This window comes from Ranitomeya imitator, chromosome 6, assembly GCF_032444005.1.
Source record: "Ranitomeya imitator isolate aRanImi1 chromosome 6, aRanImi1.pri, whole genome shotgun sequence".
Taxonomy (NCBI): Eukaryota; Metazoa; Chordata; class Amphibia; order Anura; family Dendrobatidae; genus Ranitomeya; species Ranitomeya imitator.
The window spans coordinates 7214637-7234056 of NC_091287.1; positions in this window are offsets into that span (position 1 = coordinate 7214637).

The following is a 19420-nucleotide window of genomic DNA, read 5'->3' on the forward strand; positions in this document are numbered from 1 at the left end:
TTTTGATGTTTGGTTAATTTTGTCCATTGACTGGAGATACTTGGCTGGTGAGATAAAGCGGGACTGTGTCCGGCCATAATTCAGGAGACCATCGTGTGGCCGCACCAGCAGAATGGGGGAAAATGGAGGCTGTGTGTAACGTCTGTGAGTACGCCCCACTCACCGCAGGGTAGCCTGCCCCAGACGGCCATAAGAGCTGACTGCAGTGTGTTTGACTCTCATTACTTGTCTGTAGTCTAAGTAATTTATCAATTAATAGGGTTTTCTCAAGTTGTCATCTTCAGGACCGTTCCCCAGCCTCCTGGTTTCCTGCTTCCTGAAACTTGGCAGTTGGGGTCAGAGCCCTGGCTGAGCCGCAGGCCCGAGTTGGTCACTTTCCGAAGCTGCACGGGCAGTGAACCTGGCCAGATTCAGTGATCTGCACAGCTTCAAGGTGTCCATGCAACAAGCGCAAGTTCCTTGCCGAGAGCAGCAAAATAAAGCATTAACAAATCACCCCGTTGTGGAGAACAGAGAGGAAAGTTGCTTGTTTGCTTGTTTGAATGATTACCACTTTAAAGATTTAAAATGACTTTTTTCTTTATAAAATCAGACTTAGATTGTATTCTACACTTCACGCTCTTCTATTTCTTGCCTCCTTTTCCACTAGAAGCAATGGATTCACTGCCAGCTCCCAGGATTTATTCGCCGGATACACAACATTTCCTATATTTATCAGCTATCGGCTCCTCAGAAGATTAAGGCCCCACTCGAGCTGTTCCTTCTCAATGTCAGACAAGTCCCCTTGAAATGAATGCGTCCGGATCACTTGATAGAACTGTGAATGGAGAATGAAGGAGGTGTTTGAAGTTGTCCCTTGTGTAGATATTCTGGTGGGGGGGCGCTCCTCTGTTTCCTCTTTTCATTACCAAGTAGCTGTTGATTGTTCGTGAGTTCATTGAATGATGTGGAGGAGGAGAGGGCAATCGGCTGGTCGCGGGGTAATCGTATTCATGGGGTCAGGCCTTCCAGTTCTTCTTTCAGCACCAGAAACAAAGTGAAATGAAAGTGATTGTTTCCTCGTCTTTGTGTCCTATGTAATAATGATGGAAGGATCAAGATGGAAAGGAGAGGATCGCAAGATGCTCAAGATGCTAGGACACGGGCACAAATCTCCAGCACCAACATCCAAGAATGAAGCAATATGGACGACACAAAGTTATCGATATCACAAAATGGGTAGAAAAAGGCTGAAGACGTGGAAAGCCAGAAACACAAAAAGTCAAATCATAACCAAAATGTCTGTATTCTAAATTGAAGCTGATGGTGAGGAGGACATTGTACCACTAGAGGTCCAGCTGCTGTGCCACCACCGCCATCTACTGCTCCGACAGTTCTATGCAGATGTGGGCCTGGGTGCAACTCATCTACCCATCATCAAAAAAGGTCAACAGACGCTCGGATGGAGATCCCCCAATGAACAAGTGGACATGGACCTACTGCAGACATCGCCTGTGCATCCCCTCCAGCTCCACAGGGGTCCATGGATGAAGGGGCCCAGCCAGGAATCCACACCGATACCACACTTCATGGCAATCGTAGCATGCCTCCTGTGTTGCTTTTCTCGCAGAATGCTGCTGTGCGCCTAGTATACAGTGGATATAAACAGTCTACACACCCTTATAATAATTATTATTATTATTATTAATACAAGTTTTTGTCATGTAAAACAATCCTACCAAGACCAATTATTTCAGACCTTTTCCCCCATTAGTGTTACCCAACATCTGTACAAATCCATTGAAAAAATAACCGAAATAATTTTGTCTAGAAAAATTAAAATAAAGAACCATATGCGGTTGCATAATTCTGCACACCCTTACACAAATACTTTGATGAAATCCCCTGAATTTCTTGCAGTGTTCAGTCTTTTTGGGTGGGGGGGTCTATCTAGAATTGGCAATCTGTGACTTTTCGTCCTTGGAGCAGCTCCACATCTGTCAGATTCGGGGGCGTCTCCTGTGTGCAGCGCCCTCTTCAGATCACTACAGATTGTCCCTCAGGTTCAGGTCTGGGCTTGGGCTGGGCCACTGCAGAACTACCATCTTCTCCTGGTGTAACCATTCTTTTGGGATTTGGAGGTCGCTCATGTCCGTTGTCACTCAAAGGTGAAATTCTTCCTGATCTTCAACTTTTTAGCAGAGGCTAGAAGGTTCTGACGTAGCATTGTCTGATATCTGTTATGTCCATAATTCCCTCCCCCTGTCTAAAGCTAAAATTCCAGCTGCTAAAAAACAGACCCAGAGCACAATGTTGTCCCCACTATGCCTCACTGTGGGGATGGTGATCTTCTAGTGATGAGCAAGGTTGACTTTGCACCTTCAGGAATAATGGTCAGACAAAACACATTTCCTGCTTTTGCCAGAATATTGCTGGCTTCGATGCTCTTTTTTTTTATAACAAAAAGGCTTTCGTCTTGTCCCACGACCCCTCAGGCTGAACGTAGCAAAAATACGGTAAATTGTCACATGCAGGATAAAACTAGGAATGACCAGACATTCCTGCAGCTCCTTTAATATTGGTGTCAGCCTCTTTCAGCCTCCAGCTCCAATTTTCTTCTTGTTTTTTCATCAATTGAGGGATGTCCAGTTCTCGGTAGTGTCACTCTTGTGCCAACTTTCTGCCCTTTCTTGTTGACTAGTAAATGGTTTTGTACCTTTGCTGTGTTGTCAGCTGCTTATGGACCAGAATTTGTCAGGAAAATCCTCCTAGAACAGTAACACTTTCTCTCGGGTTAATCGGAATAGCTGTGAATTGAAGAAATCCTACAATATACTCACTCAAAGGTACATGACGGTGCTGGCTGGACTGGGATCAGGACCCGTTACCTCAGAGTATATGGTTAACAGCTGCACTCATGAGAGATATTTCAAGGTATACAGTTTTATTCTTCTGCACAACAGTTCCCCACAGTGGTAAGTAACGTTATAGTGAAGGAAAGGCAAAAAAAATTCTTTCACGTGATTTCCTTAATGTTTCGACCCGAGTCCGGGTCTTTCTCATATTCACTAAAAGAAAAAACAGCAGTCATCAGTGTATTATATAAAACAGAGGTGACAATAATTCACAGACAAAAATGATCACAGTGACATAAGCATCATAGATAAATAAAAGACCCTGTAACTTTCAAACAAGAAAGGGAACAAGGTAACGTCCCACAGGCTAACATTAATAAGAAAGATGTTCATGAAAAAAGCTCTTTAAACCAAGAAAAGAGATATATTGAGCCATTGGAGAGAGGCGTATACAGACCTGACATGTGAAACAGAACCTACTGACAAGTATACGATGGATTGGTATCATGTAAATTGCTATGGAACAAAAAGGTGTAAATAAAGCTACGTTCACATTTGCGTTGCGTCGGGCGCAGGTTTGGCGACGCATAGCGACACATGCGTCATGCACCCCTATATTTAACATGGGGGCGCATGGACATGCGTTGTCTTGCGTTTTGTGACACATGCGTCACTTTTGGCGCAAGCGTCAGGGCGCAGAGGACGCAGCAAGTTGCATTTTTTTGCGTCCAAAATCAAGCCAAAAATGGACGCATGCGCCACAAAACAATGCGTTTTTGCATGCGTTGTGCCTTGCGTCGCCGACGCAACGCCCAACAACGCAAATGTGAACATAGCCTAACTGTAGAGTCTGGAGTTAGAAGAAGAGGAAGGGGAGAGGTTTCAATGAGGTTAATACAAACCCACAAGGGCTCCAAGTAAAGAACTAAATGCATTTAGCTGCGAACTGACTATTATGTAACATGGGGGAAATGTGATCGGCTGATTCTAAACACAACCACAGCCCCGACTGTAGGAAAAGAACATCTTTGTGACTATCAGGTCACCATTTAGTCTCCACATTCAGTCCATTCTAAATAATATCTACCCGTCTTACATCAGCAAGAGACTCAGCAGTAACAGAACAACACGGCGACCACAAAACACGGCAACACGGCGACCACAAAAAGGTTTCTAGATGTGTAGAAGAAAGAAGCGTGGCAGCGTCCCCAGCACTTATGTGCACTAGGAGACCTCGGAATATCAGGGAGGAGACTTCATGAGTTTTATTTTAATTCTGTGGAAGCATGGTTGAAATGCAATGTCTGACTTTCATTTGTTCATTTTCATAGATCTTTTATTTATTATTAATTTTGTCAGATTCAAGTTATTTCTGTGACCATTGTGGGTAATTCTGTCATTAAATGAGGGGGACCAACAATTTTGACCACATGTGTATTACATAGCGGCCTCTCTTCTTATGTACAGCACCTTTCCTATTTACACAGTGCTGTCTTGTTATGTACAGCACCACCCCTTATTACATGTCTCCCTTATGTATAGCACTGCCCCTTATAACTCAATATCTTCTTTTGTTATGTACAGCACCGTCCCTTATTACATAGTGTCCACTCTTATTATATAGAGCACCATTTTTTATTGCACAGTGATGTCTCTTTTCCTGTACATAACTGCCCCTTATTAATGTCCTCCCTTGTGTACAGTACCATCCTTTAACACATAGTGTCCTCTCTTGTTATGTAGAGTGCCATTCCTTATTACATAGTGCCCTGTCTTGTTATAAACAGAACTGCCCTTTTTTACAGTGTATGCTCTTTTTATGTACTACGTCATCCCTTTTTACACGGAGTCCTCTCTTGTTGTGGGCAACACCATACCTTATTACACAGTGCCATCTCTTGTTTTATACAGCGCCACACTATATTATATAGTGCCCTCTCTTGTCATGTACAGCGCTGTACCTTATTACTTAGTGCCCTATTTTGTCATGTACAGCACTGTCCCTTATTACATAGTACACTTTCTTGTTATGTATAGCATTGACCCTTATTGCATAGTGTCCACCTGTATTATGTGCAACACAGTACCTTATTACACAGTGCCCTCTCTTGTTATGTACAGCGCTATTCCTCATTCGACAGTGCCCTCTCATTATGTATAGTGCTGCACCTTTTTACATAGTGCTTTTTCTTGTTTTGTACATTGTCATTCTATATTAAGCAATGCTCTATCTTTTTATGTACTGCACCGCTCTTTTTTAAATATTTTTTTTGTTATGTACAGTGCCATTGCATATTAAAGTGTCATCTCTTGTTATGTATAGTGTCATCCCTTATTAAATAGTGCCTCTTTAATTATGTGTATCACATCTCTTATCACAGTGTCCTCCTTTATGATGTGTATCACCATCCCTTATTACATAGTGTCCTCACTTATGTGTATTGCTGGACCATATTACATAATGTCCTCTCTAACTATGTGTATCGCCGTCCCTTATTACATAGTGTCTTTTCTTAGTATGTGTATCAACATCCCTTATTACATAGTGTCCTCTCTTATTATGTGGATTGCTGTCTCTTATTACAGAGTAACTTAATAATAATGTGTAATAAGAGAGGGTGCTGTACATAAAAAGAGAAAACACTGTGTAATAAAAGATGGCGATTTACGTAAGAATAGAGGATTCTTATGTAAAGTGCCTTCACTTATTACATAGTCTTGTCTTTTGTTATGTACAGCACCGCCCCTTATTACAGTGCCCTCTCTTGTTGTGTACATCACTGTCCATTAATACATAGTACCTTTTCTTGTGATGCACTGCACCGCTCGCTCCTTATTACATAGTGCCCAATTTTATTATGTGCAGCACCATCCCTCATTACATAGTGCCCTCTTTTATTATGTACTGCACTGTCCCTTATTACATTGTGCCCTCTCATCATGCACAACACCCCTTATTACATGGTGCCCTATTTTGTGATGTACAGAACCATCCCTTATTACATAGTGCCCTCTCCTTATGTACAGCACTGCCCCATATTATATAGTGCCATCTCTTGTCATGCCCAGGTCTGCCCCTTATTATACAGTGCTCTATTCTGTCATGTTCATCACCATCCATTATTACAAAGTGCACTGTCTTATTATGTACAGCACTGTCCCTTATTACACTGTGCCCTATTTCATCATGCACAGCACTGCCCCTTATTACATGTGCCATATTTTGTCATGTACAGCAGTGTCCTCTCCTATTATGTACATCACTGTTCCATATTAAATGGTGCCATCTCATATCATGCACAGCACGCCCCTTACTACATGGTGCCCTATTTTGTCGTACAGCACCATCCCTTATTACATAGTGCTCTCTTGTTATGTACAGTGTTGGCCCTTATTAAACAGAATCCTCTCTTGTTATGTACAGCACAGTTCCGTATTACACAAAGCACTCTCTTGTTTTGTACAGTGCCTCTCCATATAACTTAGTGACCTCTCTTGTTATGTACAACACCATTCCTTATAACATAGTGCCCTCTGTTGTCATGTACAGCTCCCGCCTATATTACACAATGCCCTTTCTTGTTATGTACTGTGCCATCCCTAATTACATAGCATCCTCTCTTGTTATGTACAGCACCACCCCTTATTACAGTGTCCTTTCCTGTTATGTGCAGCGTCATCCCTTATTACACAGTGTCCTCTCCTGTTATGTACAGCACAATTCCTTATTACACAGTGTCCTCTCTTGTTATGTACAGTGCAATCCCTTATTATATAGTGTTTTCTTTTGTTATGTATAGTGAAATCCCATATTATGTAGTGCTCTTAGTTATGTACAGTGCTGTGCTTTATTACAGTGTCCTCTCTTGTTATATAGAGCACCATTCTTTCATGCACATTGACCTCTTTTGTTATGTACATAAATGACCCTTATTACAGTGTCCTCTCTTGTTATATACAGCCCCATCCCTTATTAAATAGTGTCTTCTCTTGCTACGTACAGCGCCAACCCTTATTCCTCTTGTTATGTACAGTGCCATCCTGCATTACATAGTGCTCTTTCTTGTAATGTACAGCGCCATCCCTGGCTGTATAGTGTCCTCTCTTGTTATGTACATCGCTGTCCTTTATTACATAGTGTCCTCTCTTGCTATGTACACCGCCATCCATTATTACACAGCAGCCTCACTTGTTATGTACAGCTTTGCACCAATCCTTATTACATAGTGCCCTCTCTTTTGTCATTTACAGAACTATCGCTTATCACACAATGCCCTCTCTTGCTATGTACAGCACTGTCTCATATAACATAGTGCCCTTTCTAAATATGTACAGCATCATTCTTTATCGAACAGTGCTCTCTCTTGTTATGTACTGCATCATCCCTTATTTCATAGTGTCGTATTTTGTTATGTACAGTGCCATCCCTTATTACATAGTGCCCTCTCTTGTTTTGTATTACACCATCTCTTATTACATAGTGTCCTCTGTTATGTACAGTGCTGTCACTTATTACAGTGTCCTCTCTTGTTTTGTACAAAACCATTCCTCATTACACAGTGCCCTCTCTCATTATGAAGAGCACCACCTTTAATCACAAAAAGTCATTTCTTGTTATGTACAGCGCCATCCCGTATTACATAGTGTCTTCTCTTTATTAGTGCAGTGCCTTCCCTTAGTGTTCTCTCTTGTTATGTACAGCACCATTCTTTATTACAGTGTCAACTCTTGTGTACAGAGCCATCCTTTATTACATAGTGTCCTCTCTTGTTATGTACAGTGCTGACCCTTATTATATAGTGCTCTCTCTTGTTATGTACAACATCGTCCCTTATTACACAGTGTACTTTCTTGTTATGTTCAGCCCCATTCACTATTACATAGCCCCCACTCATTTTATGTACAGCACCTTCCTTTATTATAGTGTCCTCTCTTGTTATGTATATTACCGTCTCTTATTACATAGTGCCCTCTCATGTTTTGTACAGCACGTCTCTTATTACATAGTGCACTCTCCTGTTATGTACAGCACCATCTCTTATTACATAGTGCCCTCATTTCTTATGCACAGCATTCTCTTTTATGGCACAATGCATTTTCTTGGTAAGTATAGCTCTAGCCATTATTACACAGTGCTCTCTCTTGTATACAGCGCCATCCCTTATTACATAGTGTCCTCTCTTATGTATAGCGCTTTTCCTTATAACATAGTGCCCTCTCTTGTTATGTACAGCGCTGTTCCTTATTACACAGTTCTGTATCTTTATTTACTGCACCACTCATTGTTAAATAGTGTATTTTTTGCTATGTACGGTGCCATTGCTTATTGCACAGTGTCCTCTCTTGTTATGTACATTACCATCTCTTATTACATAGTGCACTCTCCTGTTATGTACAGCACCATCTTTTATTACATAGTATCCTCTTTTCTTATGCAGAGCATTCTCCTTTATTGCACAATGCATTTTCTTGTTATGTATACCCCTATCCATTATTACACAGTGCTCTCTCTTGTTGTCTACAGCGCCATCCTTTGATACATAGTGTCCTCTCTTTTTATGTATAGCGCTAATCCTTATAACATAGTGCCCTCTCTTGTTATGTACAGCACCATCCCTTATCACATAGCTCCTTTTCTTATGCATAGCACCATCCCTTATTACATAGTGCCCTCTTTTGTTATGCACAGCATTTTCTCCTATTATAGTGTCCTCTCGTTATGTACAACACCATTCCTTATCACAGTGTTCTTTTAATGTACTGCACTGCCTCTTATTACACAGCATCCTCTTTTCTTATGTATAGAGCAACCCTTATTACATAGTGTCCTCTCTTGTTATGTACAGTGCTGACACTTATTATATAGTGTTCTCTATTGTTATGTACAGCATAGTCCCTTATTACACAATGTCCTTTCTTGTTATGTACAGCTCCATTCGTTAGTACATAGCCCCTCTCTTTTTATGTACAGCACCTTCCTTTATTACAGTGTCCTCTTTTGTTATGTATATTACCGTCCCTTATTACACAGTGCCCTCTCTTTTTTTGTACAGCGCTGTCCTTATTACACAGTGCACTCTCCTATTATGTACAGCACCATCTCTTATTACACAGTGTCTTCTCTTCTTGTACACAGCATTCTCCTTTATTGCACAATGTTTTTTATTTTATGTATAGCCCTATCCATTATTACACAGTGCTCTCTCTTGTTGTATACAGTGCCATCCCTTATTACATAGCGTCTTCTCTTTTAATGTACAGTGCTGTACCTTATTATATAGTTTCCTCCCTTTTCATGTACAGCACCATGCTTTATTGCACAGCATATTTTTGTTATGTACAGCACTGTTCGTTATTCCACAGTGCCCTCTCTTTTTTGTACAGCACTGCCCCTTATTACATAATGCCCTCTCTTATGTACAGCGCTGTTCCTTATTACACAGAGTTCTCTCATTTTATTTACTGCACCACCCATTATTAAATAGTATATTTTTTGTTTTGTACAGTTCTATTGCTTATTACAGTGTCCTCTCTTGTTATGTACAGCATCATCCCTTATTACATAGCTCCCTTTATGTATAGCGCTATCCCTTATTACATTGGGCCCTCTTTTGTTATGTGCAGCGTTTTCTCTATTATAGTGTCCTCTCTTGTTATGTACAACAACATTCCTTATCACAGAGTGCTCGCTCTTTTTATGTACTGAATAATAAAAGATGGAGCTATGTAATTAAGAATGGTGCTTTATGCCAGAAGAAAACACACTATATGCTAAGAGATGGCATATTTCTATGATGTAGATAGGAGAATTTTGTAATCTTGACTTGTATTGCAGGCAGTGAACCCAGAAGCAGATTATGTATGTCCATAGAGATACATTGTATATAACAATGTATTTCTCTGTTCCTTCTTTACTAAAGATGAAGAAATCAGATTTTTTTCAGTTTTTTTTGTACTAAACAGAAAAAAGCAATTACAAAAATGTCATTTTTTTTGTGCGTCTCCTTGGTACTTGAACCAACAGGGGGAATTCTGTGTACTTGATCTGTATTGCTGGCTGTGATTCCACAGGCAGATTGTATAGATACAGTGCACACAGCAGAATATTTCTATGTACCTTTATTCTAGTGGGAGAATAAAAGATTTTTTCATCCTTTAAAACTACTAACAAAATGAAAAACACTAATGTCATTATTAATGTTTTTTTAAACTCCTTTACCCCCGAGGGTGGTTTGCACGTTAATGACCGGGCCAATTTTTACAATTCTGACCATTGTCCTTTTATGAGGTTATAACTCTGGAACGCTTCAACGAATCTTGGCGATTGTGAGATTTTTTTTTGGTACATATTGTACTTCATGTTAGGGGTAAAATGTCTTCTATATAACTTGTGTTAATTTGTGTAGAAAATGGAAATTTGGCAAAAATTTTGAAAATTTAGCAAATTTTGGACTTTTTCGCCCTTAAAACAGGGAAATATGTCACACAAAATAGTTAATAAATCACATTTCCCACATGTCTACTTTACAGCAGCACAATTTTGGAACAAACATTTTTTGTTAGAGGAAGTTATAGTGGTCAAAATTTGACCAGCGATTTCTCATTTTTACAACACCATTTTTTTTTAGGGATCACCTCATATTTGAAGTCACTTTGAGGGGTCTATATCATAGGAAATTCCCAAAAGTGACACCATTCTAAAAACCGCACCCCTCAAGGTGCTCAAAACCACAATCAAAATGTTTATTAACCCTTCAGGTGATTCACAGGAATTTTTGGAATGTTTAAAAAAATGAACATATAACTTTTTTTCACAAAAAATTTAATTCAGACCCAAATTGTTTTATTTTGCCAAGGGTAACAGGAGAAATTGGACCCCAAAAGTTGTTGTGCAATTTGTCCTGAGCATGCTGATACCCCATATGTGGGGGTAAACCCCTGGGCGCATGGCAGAGAAGGGAAGGAGCGCCGTTTCACTTTTCAATGCAAAATTGGCTGGAATTGAGATCAGATGCCATGTCGTGTTTAAAGACCCCCTGATGTGCTTCAACAGTGGAAACCCCCCACAAGTGACACCATTTTGGAAACTAGACCCCGCAAGGAACCTATCTAGATATGTGGTGAGCACTTTGAACCCCCAAGTGCTTTGTCTAAGTTTATAACGTAGAGCCGTAAAAATAAAAAACATCATAGTTTTTCCACAAAAGTGATCTTTTTGCCCCCCCCACCCAATTTTTTTTATTTTACCAAGGGTAACAAGAGAAATTGGACCTCAAAAGGTATTGTGTAATTTGTCCTGAGTACGCTGATACCCCATATGTGGGGGCAAACCCCTGTTTGGGTGCACAGCAGGGCTCGAAAGAGAAGGAGCGCCGTTTTACTTTTTCAACGCAGAAATTGGCTGAAAATAAGATCGGACGCCATGTCGCGTTTGGAGAGCCCCTGATGTGCCTAAACAGTGAAAACCCCCACAAGTGACAACATTTTGGAAACTAGACCCCCTAAGGAACTTATCTAGATATGTGGTGAGAACTTTGAACCCCCAAGTAATTCAAAGTAGTTTATAACGTAGAGTCGTAAAAATAAAAAAAATCATATTTTTTTACAAAAATTATTTTTTGCCCCCAATATTTTATTTTCCCAAGGGTAACAGAAGAAATTGGACCCCAAAAGTTATTATGCAATTAGTCCTGAGTATGCTGATACCCCATACATGGGGATAAACCACTGTGTGGGTGCATGGCAGAGTTCAGAAGGGAAGGAGCGCCAGATTTTACTGTTATGGTTTGCAGGTGCCATGACTCACTGGGAGAGCCTATGAGGTGCCAAAACAGCAGAAATCCCCATAAGTGAGCCCATTTTATGAACTACACCTTTCAATGAATTCATCTAGGGGTGCAGGGATCATATTGACACCATGGGTGTGTCACAGAATGTTATACCACTGGACAGTGAGGGCAAAATTACTACATTTGTACCACCAAAAATAATAATAATAATAATGATACCAAAAAAATTTTAGCCAAAGATTTTACATTTTTACTCAAGAAGTGGGTAAAAATGGCAACAAAATTTGTTCCACAATTTCTACTGAACGTGGCAATACCCCATATGTGGCTGTACAGTGCTACTTAGCCATGCGGAGAGACTCGGGAGGAACGGAGCACATTTGCCTATTCCAGTGAATGGGTCTGTGCACATGTCAGTGTGTGTCCTTGGACCGTGTGTCCGTTTTTTAATGTCAGCACTGGCCATAAAACATGCAGCACACGTGCATACACATAACATGGATGTCATCCATGTGACACACATCGGCGCCGTGTAATTTTTTTCAAATAAAAGACTTTATTCTGGCTGTGTCTTTATTTAACATTACAACTATAGGATTAGTAATGAATCAGTGTCTTATACATGCTTCTCCATTACTAAGCCGTTGGCTTGATGTCACTGGTGACATCAACCCCACAACTATTACCCCACTTGCCACTGCTACAGGGCAAGTCAGAAGAGCCAGGCAAAGTGTAAGAATTGGTGCATCTAATAGATGTGCCTTTTTTGGGCAGCTGCGGGCTGCTATTTTTAGGCTTATGGGGTCAATATCCATGGCCCCTTACCAACCTGAGAATACCAGCCCCCAGCTGTGAGCTTTAGCAAGGCGGGCTGTCAAAAAGGGGGGACCCCATGCCATTTTTTTTAAATTATTTATTTAAATAATTAAAAAATATTGCGTGGGGACTAGTGATGAGCGAATATACTCGTTACTCGAGATTTCCTGAGCACGCTCGGGTGCCCTCCGAGTATTTTTTAGTGCTCGGAGATTTAGTTTTCATCGCCACAGCTGAATGATTTACATCTGTTAGCCAGCTTGATTACATGTGGGGATTCCCTAGCAACTAGGCAACCCCCACATGTATTTATGCTGGCTAACAGATGTAAATCATGTGATGAAAACTTAATCTCCGAGCACTAAAAAATACTCGGAGGACCCCCGAGCGTGCTCAGGAAATCTCGAGTTACAAGTATATTCGCTCCTCACTTGTCGGGACCCCTCCATTCTTGATATCCAAGCTTGTTGAAGCTGACAGCTGAGGGTTGTAGCCCCCAGCTGTGAATTTTGTCTGGTTATCAAAAATAGGGGGGAACCCACGCCATGATTTTTTTAATTATCGTATTTATTTACAGTGCAGGAGCTGCAGATGAATACTTCCATCCGCCGCTCCTGCTGTCACTGTTATTAGCAGGAGTAGGCTGATGGGAGTAGTCCCATCGGCTGCTGCCTGCTGTCTCTTTTATTACTTAAATGTAAATCTCATCATTCTCCCCTGCTCGCACCGATCGCCGGCACAGCAGGGGAGAATGATGAGAGCCGTGTTCAGCACCCGGCGCTGGGGAACAGCGCTTACTGTAACACTTCTTCCCTGGCGCCCGTCCTTGTGGTAATGATGCGGCACATGCATGCCACACGCGTGCCACAAGTATTAGGGCTCATTTTCACTTGCGAGAAATATGTGCGAGTCTTGCATGGTAAAACCAATCTCTGGCGCCAGCATTCCAGAGTGGAGCATGCGGCTGCATAGCAATACATGGAACTGCACGCTCCGCTCCCAAGTGCCAGCGCCAGAGCAGGATTTGAACATGTGAGACTCGCAAGTGAAAAGGAGCTCTTACACACACACAGACATTGACATCTCCGGTATCGGAAATATCAGGACATGTGAAAGAGACCTTATAGCGGGTTTTTCTGTTTGGCTGCTGTCACACACTAAAAGACAGTTTTTATTGCAAAAAATAGTTCTTGCATCGCCATATTTTGAGAGCTATAATTTTTTCATATTTCGGCCGATAGAGTCAAGCGAGGTCTCGTTTTTTGTGGGACGAGTTGATGTTTTTATTGGTACCACTGTCGGGCACATGACAATTTTTTATCACTTTCTATTCCAATTTTTGGGAGGCAGAATGAACAAAAACCAGTAATTCATTATTTTCTTTTGGGGGGGAAGGGGGGGTGGGCGTTTATACCGTTCCATGTGTGGTAGAATTGATAAAGCGGTTTTATTCTTTGGGTCCAAAAAGGAAAAAAATGAAGTCAGCTTACCAGACCCAGTTTAGGCTTAATGTTTGCAGTCCATCGCCTTGCACGGAAGAGGGTGAGACAACCGCAGCAAAATCCAGACTGAGAGGAGAAATCCAGCGAGTTGGCATTGGTGTATAAAATGTAACTTTTATTTAGTATAAGTAAAATAAACCAACATATGGCATCCGGCGTATACACTTTAGCACAGCAGTTCAGTGATCACGCCACGGGGTCTCCGATGCAAAGGCAGAGGGGATGTCAGCCCCTGCGCCGGCTTCCGAAATGCTGCAATCACGTTTGATCGCAGTATTTCAGGGGTCAAAGTGCCGGTAGCGGTCTGTGACCATGAGTGTCACAGTCTCAACTCTCCTTACGTGGTTGAGTGAGACACAACACTTTTAGAGCCTGAATTCCAAATGGAGCAGCTTCCAAGAAACAGAAGATTAAATAGCAGGATAGAAAGTGATGTTTGCCCTTTCAGGAATACAACACAAATATTGGTAATAGAATTGTTGGTGTATTGTCAACGCGTTTCAGAGTCCACTGACTCCTTCTTCAGGGCAACCATACATCATGGTGTGAAGACTCCAACACAAGACAAGATGCACTGGAGAAACAATTGTTAGCAGTGGTAGTAGACTCTGAAACCACTTGGGACGCCAACGGTGAAGAGAAGTTTACATTTGATTGAATGTGGGGTCGTGAAGTCTCTAGGGTGAAAACGGACCATGAAATCGACACATCTAATCTAATAGTAAGGTTTCGATATGTTGAGATTTCTATGGACTATTTCAGGCCTTGAGTGATCCTTGTGGAATTGCGTTGCAATAGTCACACTTTCCCTTTGATACTACGAATGACCCAGACTAGTTGTTTTCAGCCCATCAAACGCTGCCCATGGCCATCTGTTACTAGACACAAAAACTCAACAAGTTTTTAAAAGAACTGAAAAGCATCTGATTCCGTATTTACAAGAGCGAAATAAAAGGGAATTGAGTCAATACACAAACATATAGCCGGGCACAAAAGACTGACAAAGGCCGAGGGAAGAACATGAATAACAATGGACCCTCTTCTGTTTTCCTTCCCTACATTATAAACTGAAAAGGACAAGTTTTTACAAGGCTGTGGACGTTTTCTCTTTTTGTGTCAGGTCATGTCCCTGGGCTTTTAAGAAACTTCATAGTGGTGGCTCAGGACTGCCCATCACATGGCTGGAAATTAGTCAAGGTTATGATGTCTTCATGCAGAGCCGAGGTGATCGCCTGTCCTACATTGATCCTGATTTCAAATAGAAAAAGATTAACGGTGACACAATATATATCGCTTATGTCCTTCTGTGACTCATGGGCTCTGACTTGGGGTAAGGATTTTGACCAAATGACCGTGTGAGGTCGTTTTCTATGTAGGGTAGTTCGCTTGGCCTGTGCTTAGACTTAAATTGGAGCCAATGACCTATAATTTCCAGCACTTAAAATCTCCAACAAGACCCAAAACAAGTCTTGAAGAGTTTTGCTCTTCTCATATGTGCAAAAGGGGCCTTTTGGGCCTCTCGGGACTTTGCCTGCACCCAATACACCCGCTACATATACACTCAACCTTTAAAAGTCTAACCGGAAGTTTGCGCCATTTGCCATTAAAAAATTTCTAAGAAGGTCCAAACCTATGTGTCCAGGCTAAGATGAGAAAAGGATAAAGCTCTGTGTTACTCACACGTCCTGACTCCAGTGCCGGGCTTTGCTCCCTTTTCCTAAGCGCATAAAAATGGCCATATTTATGTGTACCTCGTAGCCACGAGGTAGGTCAAGCGTAGGACCTGGTATAAGAGAGATGCCGTAAAGTGGCTACCAGGTACACATAAATATGGCCATTTTTATGCGCTAAAAGCTCTCATTTTTCATATTTCTAGTGCAGTAATGTAGTTCAAATTTCGTGTTTTCAAGTTTGCATGTTTTGGCGCTGCAGTGTGCTGCCCTTTTTACTTAATGTTTGTATTGATAACATTTTGGTGTAGATAGTAGATACGATATTTTGAACACTTGCTTTGCATTTTATTGCAATGTTTCGATGACCAAAAACGTAATTCTGGCCTTTGAATTTTTTTCTAGTTATGCTGTTTACCGATTGGATTAATTCTTTTTATATTTTAATAGATCAGTCGATTCTGAACGCGGCAATACCAAATATGTGTATTTCATTGTTATTAATTAATTGTTGTTAATGGGGCTAATGGGGGTGATTTCAACTTGTATTTTTTTAATATTTTTTTTTTATTTCTATTTTTTACTATCTTCAATAGTCTCCAATCATCCGATCGCCTGTGCTGTACATTGGGCTTCAGCTTCAGTCCTGCAATGTGTAGCAAAATGGATCATCTGCTGTTAATGCCGGGGCTCATAGTAGATTGGCAATGACAGGCACGTGGTCTCCTGTAGACCCCGAGTTGTGGGGCCAACCCATCAGTGTCCCTCGGTCATGTGACAAGGGCGCTGATGGGTGGGGTTAGTGATGCGCTTCCACCCCATGCGTGTTAAATGCTGATGTCAAAGATTGACAACGGCATTTAACTAGTTAACAGCCACTGGTTGATCGCGATTCCACGAGCTGCTGTCAGGGGCACATGGTGGCTGACTAAAACAGTGGTCATGTGCCAGAAAAAATGTGGGCTCAGCGACGGAATCCACAGCAAAGGGGGGGAGGGGCAACCTATGACGTATAGGTACGTCATAGTGTAAAGGGACTGAAGATCTTGAATGGGGTAAAACACAGATGGACTGGATGGACTGGATGGACAAATGTCTTTACTGGATGGACAAATGTCTTTTTTCGGCCTTACTAACTATGTTACTATGAAGGACGTAGATCTGGGGATTTATTATGATGGAATATAGGCTGAACTGGATGGACAAATGTCTTTTTTCGGCCTTACTAACTATGTTACTATGAAGGACGTAGATCTGGGGATTTATTATGATGGAATATAGGCTGAACTGGATGGACAAATGTCTTTTTTCGGCCTTACTAACTATGTTACTATGTTACAGCCCTAGGGGCCCTCAGAGTGTTCCATGCCTCTTTCCAGGACACTTTGAGTGCTTGTGATTTGAATTTCAAAACATTCACTGATCTGCCTTCTGAAGCTAAACATATCTGCATCTTGACCTGAGAGATTTGTAGGGAGCATTGGAGAATCCCAGACTACAGCGCTTTTGGTTCATTGTTGGAGGTTCGGGCTCACTGAAGGCCGCCATAGGAGCTCAGAAGATGAGGTCAGTTCCAGAAGTAGAGAAGATAATCTGCATGTTTATAGTGACTAGTGTTGAGCATTCCGATACCGCAAGTATCGGTTATCGGCCGATATTTGCGGTATCGGAATTCCGATACTGAATTCCGATACTTCCCGCGTATCGGATACCGGAATCGGAAGTTCCCAGAATTCAAATTGAACGCAGCAGCCAATGAGGAATGAATGAAAGTGTGGGCACATCCTGTTTAGCATGGTGGGCATGTAAGTACTGGCAAGGCTGGGATTGGCTGCTGAAATGATGTCACTCTGCACTATAAAAAAGCGCTGCCGCCATTTTGCGCTCACTCTGCTGTGATTTCAGTTAGGGACAGGACGCTGTGTTCTAACTGAGGGCCAGTCGAGCTAGCTAATTGCTTTATTTTCCTTTCCAAAGGCTAATTTAGCAAAACGCTGTGTGTTCTTCACTGTTCACCTTGCTCTTGCCTTGCAGCGCTGTTTTAACAGCGTTCTGCAAGGTCTCTGTGTGTGTGTGTGTGCAGCTCACTCTGTAGTCTGTGTGCAGCCATATACCCGGTTGTATTCAGCTCAGGGGGGTTCACACTGCCTCACACAGTTGTTCTTTTTTGCTCTTAGTGCAGCCTGCTGCACATTTTTTCTCAAATTTCCTATTAGTGTTTTTCCACCAGTCTCCAGCTCTATTGTGGAAAAACACTACATAGGATAACCTAGAGGGGGGTTTTTGGGCCTTGCAGCGCCGTTTACGGCTGTCTGCACGGTCTCCGTGTGAGCCCAGCTCGCCCTGTAGTCTGTGTGCAGCCATAGCCGGTTGGATTCAGCTCAGGGTTCGTTACTGGCTCATACCTTGAGAAAAATTTTCCTTTTTTTCAAATAGTGCAGCCTGTTTAAAATTTGAAAAAAAAAATTCCTATTAGTGTCTTTCCACTCGTATCCAGCTAAATAGTGGAAAAACACTATATAGGATAACCTAGAGGAGGGTTTTTTGGCCTTGCAGCGCCGTTTACGGCTGTCTGCACGGTCTCCGTGTGAGCCCAGCTCGCCCTGTAGTCTGTGTGCAGCCATAGCCGGTTGGATTCAGCTCAGGGTTCGTTACTGGCTCATACCTTGAGAAAAATTTCCCTTTTTTTCAAATAGTGCAGCCTGTTTAAAATCTGAAAAAAAAAATTCCTATTAGTGTCTTTCCACTCGTATCCAGCTAAATAGTGGAAAAACACTATATAGGATAACCGAGAGGAGGGTTTTTTGGCCTTGCAGCGCCGTTTACGGCTGTCTGCACGGTCTCCGTGTGAGCCCAGCTCGCCCTGTAGTCTGTGTGCAGCCATAGCCGGTTGGATTCAGCTCAGGGTTCGTTACTGGCTCATACCTTGAGAAAAATTTTCCTTTTTTTCAAATAGTGCAGCCTGTTTAAAATTTGAAAAAAAAAATTCCTATTAGTGTCTTTCCACTCGTATCCAGCTAAATAGTGGAAAAACACTATATAGGATAACCTAGAGGAGGGTTTTTTGGCCTTGCAGCGCCGTTTACGGCTGTCTGCACGGTCTCTGTGTGAGCGCAGCTCGCCCTGTAGTCTGTGTGCAGCCATAGCCGGTTGGATTCAGCTCAGGGTGCGTTACTGCCTCATACCTTGAAAAACAATTTCCTTTTTTTCAAATAGTGCAGCCAGTTTAAAATTTGAAAAAAAAAATTCCTATTAGTGTCTTTCCACTTGTATCCAGCTAAATAGTGGAAAAACACTATATAGGATAACCGAGAGGAGGGTTTCTTGGCCTTGCAGCGCCGTTTACGGCTGTCTGCACGGTCTCCGTGTGATTTAAACTAGCTCTGTAGCCCGATCTGCACCAAAAAAAAGGTTAAGTTCACCAAACACAACTTACACTTGTGTAGGCCACATTTGCAAAATAATAAAGTTTAGTCCACAATTTACAACATTAGTGTTTCTTACACCTGTTAGGAGGAGCATTACAGGAATAAGCACACTAAGGCCTTAGTACTTTTCTGCTTATCTTTATCTGTCAACCAAGATGAAGAGGGCAGGGAGTAAGGCACGTGGGCGTGGGCGCGGAGCAGGGAGAGGAGCAGGGAGAGGACGTGGTGATTCTGTGCCTGCTGCGGGCGCCGGTGACTCGTCGTCACTCAGTTTCAGCAGGGAACAGTCCTTCATGCGCAGCTTTGTCGGAGAGCGCCGTGCACCGCTGCTGCGTGAAGACCAAATTGAAGCCGTTGTCGGGTGGATGGCAGCTAACGCCT